The following is a 10,950-nucleotide window of genomic DNA, read 5'->3' as shown; positions in this document are numbered from 1 at the left end:
TGGGAAAATTCATGTAAATATCTCAAACATGACTATTATAATTAATGTGTGTGTGTATGTGTGTGTGTGTGTGTGTGTGTGTGTGTGTCTGTATGTCCATCCACACTGTATATGTATGTACATGCTGTCGACTTGAGTGACACCTTATTGATTCTAAATGAGGTTACACTGGTGGAAATGCTGTCATCCTTTCACTGCTTAATGTTCTGGTATCATGGCCATATCTAAAAGTAAAATGGGCCAACACAGTGGCTCACACCTGTAATGCTAAAACTTTGGGAGGCTGAGGCAGGTGGATCATGAGGTCAGGAGTTCAAGACCAGCCTGGCCAACATGGTGAAACTCCATCTCTACTAAAAATACAAAAATTAGCTGGGTGTGGTAACACGTGCCTGTAGTCCCAGCTACTCTGGAGGCTGAGGCAGAAGAATCGCTTGAACCTGGGAGGCGGAGTGAGCCAAGATCACGTCATTGCATTCCACCCAGAGTGACAAGAACGAGGCTCCATGTCAATAAAATAAAATAAAGTAATATGAAGCATGGTTACCATTTTGGGTCTAGTCAGAGTCACAGCTTGAAGACAAATTACCATGTAGGTAGTCATTTCAGTTGCTGAGATTGGAATCCATGAACCAAATCCCTACTCTAAAAAAGTATTACTTTTAAAGTGGAATTTTATTTCAATTCTTTTGAATCGACTTAAAACCTAGAATAAGGAATGTTGTAAATATGTGAACTAGAAATATATGGCCCTTAGGGATCCCAGCTACAATATGTTGTTTTTCGCTGACCTCATTTATTTCCGAAGTCTATTAAGCTTCTATCTGCTTTGCTCTCTTTGCATTTTTCATCTTTATCTCTATCCTTTACATCTACATTTTAGTGGTAGTAGAGATGGGCTTGGGTAAATGAACACTACTTCACCCAGTGTCCTTTGGACCACTAACCCATAGAGTAGCAATAGGAAGTCAGGCTGGGAGATCTGCTCTCTGACATTGGTTTCCAGCAAATTTCTATGCTTCTTAAGGGGGTAGAATTTTTCCACTTATCTGTAATGTATTCTGTTAGCTTGAATGAGTCACAGAAGAATGAAAACTTCTTTAGTTGTGAAAGTGTCAGCAAGAATAAATGTTCGACCCACCGTATTAGTAGAATGCAAAATAAGATGGCATTTAAAGAGAGTCTCTTCTTCAGCATCATAGTGACCATGCCCCTCACTCAAGTCAGGGATTGGGGACTTACTGAGATACACCATCTGGCAAAATATGGAAGGCCAGTTTTGTGCCAACTGAAAAAGCTGCATCAGTTCCAACTCTTGTGTACTTTACACATTATTGGATGCCTTGCAAAAACGTTTACCACTTTTTAATTAGGAAGGGCTAGGGGACTTTAGTACCCCAAAGAAAATGTCAGCAACCCAAAGACAGAAAAATTTTCCAGTGGATTATAAGGGGCAGTAAGTATTTAACTTTGAGCTTGCGCTCGAAATGAGGACAGTTTCATACTAGGATCTGTGTTTGGGGCCATGACGGTTGTGTGTATTTGGTCTGTCTGGGTGGAAATGGGGATCTGGTCTTTCTGTTATGCTGATAGTTTCTCAGCTTGTTTCTTCTGGAACCTGGTCAGTCCTTGAAAACACATGCCAAGAGATCAACTCTGTTCTGCTTCTTCGCCTATCATGTAAACTGCGGTCTGTCATGTTCATTAAAATGAAAATTTGTCGAATGGAATTTGCCCGACTGGCAGAATAGTTTAAATGTCAGATGTTGTTAGGCCTGGATATAAATATTATGTTTCTATTGTTAATTAATTGCAGCGCCTCAGTACCAGTGATCCAAAATCCAATTTAGTCTGCAATAGGCCTGTGGATAAGGGCCAGAGATAATGAATGCAGAAGGAAAAAGTGTATTCAGAATTTCCATTGTATCTGTCAATGTCCTCTTAGAAAAATAACAAAATTTGGTACGTCACTGTAGTTCTAGAGGTGCAAAACAGGACAGAATTAAGACCCATTGTCTTTTGAAACCTCTCAAATATTACTTACTATCAAATCTATTCCACTGCTAGCCCTCAGTTCGTCCCAGCATCAAAATTCATGACAGATGCTGCCCTGTACCCTTGCCTTGATTCCCCCCACTGTTTCCACCCCTGAGTCTGTTGTCATATTCACAGCTCATTTCAGAGTTACAGGACTGAGGTAGCTAGTCCTGTAACCCTCCTCATTTTTCTTTGCAGTATTCATTTTCCTCTCCTCATCTTGCCATCAACCCTTCCTTTCTTTTTCTTTTTGTCCTTTGTTTTGGTCCTCAGGCTCAGCAGCCTGTCTATCAAGTCTGCCACTGTTTGTTAAGATCATTTTGCTTCCAAATGGAGCTGGTGGCTGAATATCACTCAGAATAACACTGCTAGAACTGTCTGCATTAGTAAAGGGAGCAGAAATCTTGCCACTGGTGCCCAGACCTCAGAGCTGATTGTTGTTGCAAAGCCATGGGCCAGCAGGCATTTGTGATTGCCATTCTCAACCAATATTTTGTTGAATACTTGCTGTGAGAATGGCACCTTACCCGGCCACCTCCCTCGTGATAGGTGTGCCAGGCAGAGGAAGACTAATTAAGACTTTGGAAGGCAGGACTAATGTGTTCCAGTGGTCAGGGACCCTCATTTAATTCCTGGCATCCTGCTCCATGCCAACCTCGTTCTGCCCCTGCGATTATGCCAGCTGAGAAGCGAGGAAGGGAAGATGAACTTTGGTCTGCTCTGAGTTTCCCTGTCCAGCAGTGTCTGTCAGATTAAAAATGAGAGGGAAGGAGGCCAGAGAGTCTTCCAGATGGAGAGTTCAGAGGAGGGCACGACCAGACTCCCTCTCTGAAGTGACGTTGCCGGGCCATCCGAACTCTGGGCCAGGTTCCAGGAGCAGAGGCTGCTGCCTGACCCTGCAGTAGAGTGGGGGCCTGGCAGAGCGGTCACCCTTGGCTCAAGGTAGGAGCACATTCAAATCAGGTGCACACAGGCCACCTGGTGGAGGTGGAGCATTTACCCCCCAGGGCTGGGTCAGTCTGGTTGGATGTTGGACTTCCACATCCTGGACTCCTCTTAAGGGTGCTTTCCCCAAGTCACATGTGGGTAGAGTTGGCAACTGCAGAAACCATGTGGGGAGCTGGTATTCTCCAGCCTCTCAGTTTTCTTCCTTTAGAATGAGACAGGCATGTAGGAAAGGTGACCTTAGTTAAGCTGAAGGCAGCAGTAACAGCGGTTGCCCGGCGTCCTTGGACTGACTCGCATGTTCCAGTCAGCAGGGGTTTGGTGAGGCACTGACAGTCACTCTTGATGCCTCTTGGTAGCACAACTTTATAACTGGTTTCAAGCATTCATTGAAAAGTATCCAGTGTAGATGCTCCAGGAACAGAATTTTGCTCAAATAAGAATGGTTTTTTAAGTCTACGGCTATCTGAGGTCTATGTAATGATGGAAAGGTAGAGAATAAGGTTAAACAGGTTAAATATCTGATTTTGCCTTCCTTATAAATGGATTGTTTTAATATTGCATGTGTAAAACCTCAGTTTCTCCCTAAGATGAACCTCTTTTTCTCAAATTCAGGCGGTTAGAGTTTGGGGAGGACCTGTGCTATTGGGAACAGAGCTGTTTGACTTAAAATGTCATCCCATTCTGAGAAAACATACTGGGGCCATGTTAGGGCATCCCTGTGCAAATGCCACATTGTCAGAATGTCTCCCCCTGGGATTAGACTAGCCATGGCACTTTCCAGTCCTGTCTGGGTGGTGTAATTTACTGCCTCCCTATTGCCTGGGCAGCAACCCAGCCAGGGTCATGCTCCCTGAGATTTCATGGAATCTGATTTGTCTGTGCCTCTATGAATTTTCGGATGCTAATTATTGGCTGATTGGTATTCTGCTCCTCAGATGTCACCTAATGATTTTCCAGAGCTTTTGCTACTTGGTAAATTTATTTTTCTGATGCATGGTAAATATGACAGCATTGAATAGGTGTGGCAAGGGCATGTCGTGTTGTGTGTATATGTCTCAGGCCACAGAAGGGTAGGCTTCAGTAGAGAGATAACTTATTGTTTTGTGAAAGCATGGAGTATAAATTAATAGAATGAATGAAAACCAAGAACAAAACCCAAAACTAGCCTTTGCTTAAGAATCAATTTTCACTTTTAGTGGCAATGAAAACTTGTAATATTCCTTTACTAAAGAAATGTTATTGAGTATCTGTGCCAGATAGTGTTCTAGAAGATGGAGATTTAATATAGAACAAGACAGATGTGGTCCATGTTATTGCTGAACTTATGGTCAAATAGAAAGACTTTCACAAACATTTTGACAATATTGATCAGTTTCCCAGGTAAATAACAAAATTAAGAATTATTTTGGTCACCTCCCTGGACTCTTAATGTATCTGAGTTTCAGAAATTCTGAAAATACTCTATGGGAAATGCATACATATAAATTGAAATAAAACTTCTAGGAATATATATGAGAAGTGTTAGGTTTTTGGGGCCTTTGCTGCTATTTCTTATGAGAGTTTAAATCATTATGCAGATTCTTAAATAATTCCATGTGTTTAAAATATTAATTTATCATTAGGTGGCTTAACCAGGGCAGTGTTTTCCAACTGCCTGGTTTTCACAGATATGCAGGAAAAGGTTTTAGAAAGGGCTTTAAGAATCTTCTCCTAGTTGAAAATTGGCTATCATTTGAAAGAATGTTGCAATAATTTGTCTGCAGTAACAGCTCACTGAACGTAGCATAAAAATGAAAACGAGGACTGAATTTATTCAGTGTCTTTATTCTCGTACCTGAATGCACAGACTCTTTCCTAGGTATGTAAATAATTGTTAAAGACTTAAAGGTCAATAACCAATCCCTTAGCGTGGCAGTTGAGTCAGGTGAGGGCTGCAGAATGCAACAACAGAGGCAAATCCCTCAGTTCCAGGCAATGTTGCCTTAAAATGGTGCAGTTGGATAGTACCCAGAGAACGGTGTCTACTGGGATAAGATGAATCACCATCAAAGCAGGTTTCTATATTTGGGAAAGATATTTGTTGAAATTGAGACCTATTTTGTTTTTTTTTTTTTTTTGAGATGGAGTCTTACATTGTCACCCACACTGTAGGGCAGTGGCGTGATCTTGGCTCACTGCAATCTCTGCCTCCTGGGTTCAAGCGGTTCTTCTGCCTCAGCTTTCCAAGTAGCTGAGACTACAGGTGTGCGCCACCATGCCCAGCTAATTTTTTTGTATTTTTAGTAGAGACTGGGTTTTACCATGTTTTAGTAGGGACTGGGTTTTACCTGGCCAGAATGGTCTCGACCTCCTGACTTCATGATCTGCCTGCCTCAGCCTCCCAAAGTGCTGGGGTTACAGGCATGAGCCACTGCACCCAGCCAAATTCAGGCTTATTTTTAAGGGACGTGGGGGTTGGATCACGGACTGAGAGGCTTGAGGTTTGTAAAGATTTTTCTGGAGGGCTGTCCTCTGAAAAACCAGCAAGATGAATCAGTGTGTTATTGGCCTGTACTGCTCTACTTCCGTGTTTATTTATTTTAGGAGAACTGGAGCTCAAACCTATTTGGGTTCATTTAAATTTAATTTATGTCTTGCAGGAGGTCAAATGAAGGATTCAGAGATTGTCTACTCTAGAACAAAATATGGACAAATCCGGCATGGGGAGAGTGGGAAGTGGTATAACATTGTAACTGTAGGTGAAAATCTTTTCATGGCCTGTAGCTTAGATCCTTGGATTTTTAGGTCAAGGAAAATATGGGAAAGAGAGGGCTAATTTGGGTGGCTATTCCTGACTATTGTCTAGAGATATATATTCTGGAACAAGAGTTTTTGGGTTCTGACTTGCTCCCATTTTGGATAGCTAGGACACACACAAACATATACACACACATTTTTAGGTTTACACAAAGATGTACACAAAGATGACAGACTTTGCTTGTGTTAGGTTATTCAACCAGTATTGTTGTGTGCCACATGATGCCATTTCAGTCAATGATGGACTGCATATAGGACTGTGGTTCGGTAATTTTATAATACTGTATTTTTACCATACCTTTTCTATGTTTAGATACAAAAATACTTACGTGTTACAATGCTTACAGCGTTTAGGACAGTAACATGCTTTATGGGTCTGTAACATAGGAACAAAAAGCTATGCCATATAGGATAAGTGTATAGTAGGCTACACTTTCTAGGTTTGTGTAAGTACATGTAGTGATGTTTGCACAATGACAAAATTGCCTGTGGGTGCATTTCTCAGACTATCCTCCCATTACTAAGTGACACATGACTGTGTTTACTGAATGACTGTTGGGTGCTGGGATAGAATCTGGGGCTTCCAATGCGTGGGTAAGGTGGGGTTGGTTTGGGCAATAAATGTCATAAGTTTTAAAGAGCTTAGATTCTAATTAGGGTGAGAAAACATAAACACATGAGAAAGTAGTACATTAAGACAATAGCATGGGTTCCTATCATTAGACACTATATGATTATGGTGAGACCAAAACTCTGTTTAAAACCAGTCCTACCACCTGTCCCTTTCCACCTTCTTTTTTTTTTATTTTTTGAGACGGAGTTTTGCTCTTGTTACCCAGACTGGAGTGCAATGGCGTGATCTGGGCTCATGACAACCTCCGCCTCCTGGGTTCAGGCAATTCTCCCGCCTCAGCCTCCTGAGTAGCTGGGATTACAGGCACACGCCACCATGCCCAGCTAACTTTTTTTGTATTTTTAGTGGAGACGGGGTTTCACCATGTTGCCTTTCCACCTTCTTAGGAACCTTCAGTACTGGTTACCCTTTCTCTTCTACAGTCACTCCGCATCTTGAATAGATCTTCTTATCACCTTGATACATGCTCAGCTTTTCTTCTGCTTAAAAACTATACAAACAAACCCGCTTCCAGCCCTTTGTCCTTTAGTTGCTGCTCTTTCTTCGCCATTCATAGCCAAATGTATCTGGGATTGTCTTTACTCATTATCTTTGTTTAATGACTTCCGCTTCTGCCTTAACCGACTCCAAACTGAATTGTCTCCATCAGTCCACAAAACAATTCCTACTGAGTTCCTTGATGAGCTTCATACTGGGCTTTTTTTTAGTATTTCTATCACTTGACCTTTCTGTGAAACTTGAGGATTTTTTTTTTACTTCTCTGGCAACTGTTCTGTCTCTTATGTAGGATTCATCCTCATCAACACAACTGCTAGATGTTGAACTTGCTCAGGGATCAGTCCTAGGCCCTTTTCTCTTTCTACTTACTGACTCCCTGGACAGTCGCATCCATATCCACAACTGCAGTTACTTCCTACTTACAGATAACTGACCACTCTCAGGCTTCCCCTCTTAGCTACAGACCCATCTATCCAACTGCTTACCTCGATATTTTCCTTTACATGTCTCTAAGGGACTTCGAATTCAACATATCCACAATCAAACTAGTGACCTCTTTTTGACTCCAGATGTGGACCTTCATTCAGTGGGATTTAGTTAAGGTCTAATTCCAACTCAGAAAGGGAAATTGTCATAAAATTGTATTTTTCAAACATATTTAAAAAATCTTATTTAATGATTGTTTTCCAGCTTTCATGTTTAATGATAAGAAATCTTTGATATCTGTTGTTTGATATTCATTGAGACTACTACTAATACAGGCCTAATATATGTTGAGTTTTTGCTTATGTTTCATGTGTGCTTGTAAAGAATGTTGTGGCAGATTGCATTTTCCAAAGGTGGTCACACCAGCACATTTATCCAGTCCTGTGCTCTTCTTACAGTGTAACTGACACTCCCCGATTGATGCGGACAGGGCTGTTATTCTCTTTCTTTTAGTCTGGGTGGAGGTTTATGACTGCCCTGACCAGTGAAGTGGAGTGTAAATGCTGTTATGTGATTTCTGAGCCTAGATCATAAAAAATAGCTTCTATTTGGCTCTCTCTCAGAACTAGTCTTTGGAACTGAGCCACCATGTTGTGAGGAGACTCAAGTCACATGGAGAGGCCACATGGATGTATTGCAGCTGCTAATCCTAGCCGTGGTCTCAGCTAACCCAGAGCAACAACTGGCAGATATATGAGGTCGTGAGCCATCAGATGATTCCAGCCTCTTAACTTTCAAGCCTCCTAGCTGAAGCCTCAGGTTTTATAGCATACAGAAAAGTCATCCTGCTGAACCCTGCCAGAATTCCTGATCCATAGAAACCATGAGAGACAGCAAATGATTACTTTTATATTTACATATCTAACTTTTGGATAATTTGTTATATGGCAATAAATAACTAATATAAATACTTTTTCTCATATTATTGCTAACTTCAATCTTGCCTAACAATAACTTATTTCCATCAGCTTTCTTTTCATTCCTATTTCCTTGGTGTGTACTTATCCACACTTTTTTCTTCAAAACTTATGTTTAAATTTATTTCTTATAAACAACACATAGCAAGATTTGAAAACATCCGTTTTGATAAAATTTTAACAGATGTATTTACCCTGATTCCTGACACATTTGGACTTAGTTAAAATATTTTCTTTTGTATTTTCTATTCGGCATGTTTTTGTTTTTTTGGTTCTTTCTCCCTTCTATTTCGGTGTTGTATGGAGAATCGATTGTGTTTTCTTTAATCCATGTTGATTCTTCTATTGATTTGGAAATTTCTATTATTTTGGTGATTACTCTTATATGTTTTAAATTGTGAAATAGCGCATACATGCAAAATAATTTGTGAAAGCATACGTATACAGTTTAAAGAAAATAATAGGCCAGGCGCAGTGGCTCATGCCTATAATCCCAGGACTTTGGGAGGCTGAGGTGGGCGGATCCCAAGGTCAGAAGATTGAGACCATCCTGGCCAACATGGTGAAACCCCATCTCTATTAAAATACAAAAGAATTAGCCTGGTGTGGTGGTATGTGCCTGTAGTCCTAGCTACTTGGGATGCTGAGGCAGGGGAATCATTTGAACCTGGGAGGCAGAGATTGCAGGGAGCCCAGATCAAGCCCCTGCACTCCAACCTGGGCTACAGAGCAAGACTCAGTCTCAAAAAAAAAAAAAAAGAGAAATAATAAACTGATCATTTAGATACCTCTTTCAAGACCAAGAAACCGAGCATTACCATATTCTAGAATCCCCTCCCTCTCACAGATTACATCTCCTCTCCCACTCTCAAGATAAAGATAGCCTGAATTCTGTATAAATTTCTTCCCTTTCTTTATTTTGTTTTGTAACACACTATCTATTCCAAAACAATACAGTATTTAATTTTGCCTTTTTAAATGCTGTGCAAATAGAATCATATGTATACCTTTCTATGACTTGTTTCTTTTGTTTTATATCATATTTTGAGAGGTATCTATGTTGACATGAATAACTGTTTCAATGATTCCTCAAAGTTATATAATATTCGATTGTAAGAATATGTAAAAACTGTGTTTATCATGTTGCTGATGGATGTTTGGGTTGTTTTCTGTATTTTTTGCTATTTTGGCAATACTGCTGTAAACATTCTACAAATCTCTGTGAGTATGTGTGCAAGGGTCTCTTTGGTTACATAGACAGAGAATTCTCCTGCCTCAGCCTCCTCAGTAGCTGGGATTACAGGTGTGCACCACCATGACCGGCTAATTTTTGTATTATTAGTAGTAGAGACAGGGTTTCACCATCTTGGCCAGGCTGGTCTCAAACTCCTGACCACAGGTGGTCTGCCTGTCTCAGCCTCCCAAGGTACTGGGATTACATGTATGAGTCACAATGCCTGGGCTGGGACTATTGTTTTGCTTTTATTTTACTGATGACATGTTCTTTTGCCAGAAGTCTCTTTTTTTTCACCCTCTCTGGTTGACTTTAAGACTTTCTTTTTGTCTCTGGTGTTCTGTGGTTTCATTCTGATGTATCAAAATATGCATTTGCTGTTATTCATCTTTCTGAAATATTGGTGTATCTTTTCAAGAGGACTCATATCTTTCATTCTAGAAACTCTATATCCATTATATTTTCATATTGTCTTTTTCTCTTTCTTTTGAGCTTGGCTATATATTTATGTGTGTTTGTGTGTATATATATATGTGTGTGTGTATATGTAGGTATATATATATACATATACACATACGTATGTATATATGTATGTGCACCTGTGTGTATCTATATATGCACACATGTATATTACATACATATACACACAGATATTTATTTTAAGCCATTATATTTTGTTTAGCGTTTCTGTGTTTGAAGTGGAAAGGGATTCAGCTCAATCACCATGTTATCTATTAATCTCTTAGATTTCACAAATGCCATATTATACTGTTTTATCTAGTATTCCCCAAATTATGCTTCTTCTAAACTCATTTGCAATCTGTGTAGCTCAGGGGGAAGGAGAAATTTCTGATGCTGCCCCATAGAAGGGACTTACCTTCTGCATTAATAGTCTAGGATTTACATCTTAGCCCGTAAGTCTGACCTGTTTGTTGGTGGTCATGCATCAGTGGTAATATGGTTCTTTGGTGGAATAGAGGGATGTGGAGGTAAACAATCAAGTAAGAGCTAAAACAGTCCCTTAAGACATTGAAGGAAAAAAAGAACCAACTACACCAACTATGGTATAGTTGTCTATCCCCAACTACTGCACCTTTCAGGTGTTAGGACCTAGCCAAAAATAAAAGAAAGAGACATGTTCCCATTATTAGTGACTGTAGAGGCACCTTATGAGTAAGGTTGGACCATTAAAGAACCAGCTCCAAGAAACCACAAGTTATTACTGTTGCTTTTGCAGATCTTTTGTCACATTTACTTGTGTGTGGTCAGTGCATAGTATTTATGTTTTGATTACAGAGAGCTGAAGTTAACAAGACTTGATTTGAAATGTCAAGTTGTGGCTTCCTCTGTTTTGTGAGTTTCCGCTGAGAGAAGGCTGCAGTCTATGTACAGAATGGGTG

General features: G+C 40.2%; 1 protein-coding gene across 10 annotated transcripts in view; it reads left to right on the top strand.

Annotated features, from left to right (window-relative positions):
• The window catches only part of FHIT (fragile histidine triad diadenosine triphosphatase), a 1,534,178-nt gene that overhangs the window by 29,344 nt on the left and 1,493,884 nt on the right, over nucleotides 1-10,950 (top strand). The window lies entirely within an intron of this gene.

This window comes from Callithrix jacchus, chromosome 15 (assembly GCF_049354715.1).
Source record: "Callithrix jacchus isolate 240 chromosome 15, calJac240_pri, whole genome shotgun sequence".
Classification (NCBI taxonomy): domain Eukaryota; kingdom Metazoa; phylum Chordata; class Mammalia; order Primates; family Cebidae; genus Callithrix; species Callithrix jacchus.
The sequence above is the reverse complement of the archived record's forward strand: the minus strand, read 5'-3'. Positions and strand labels throughout refer to the sequence as shown.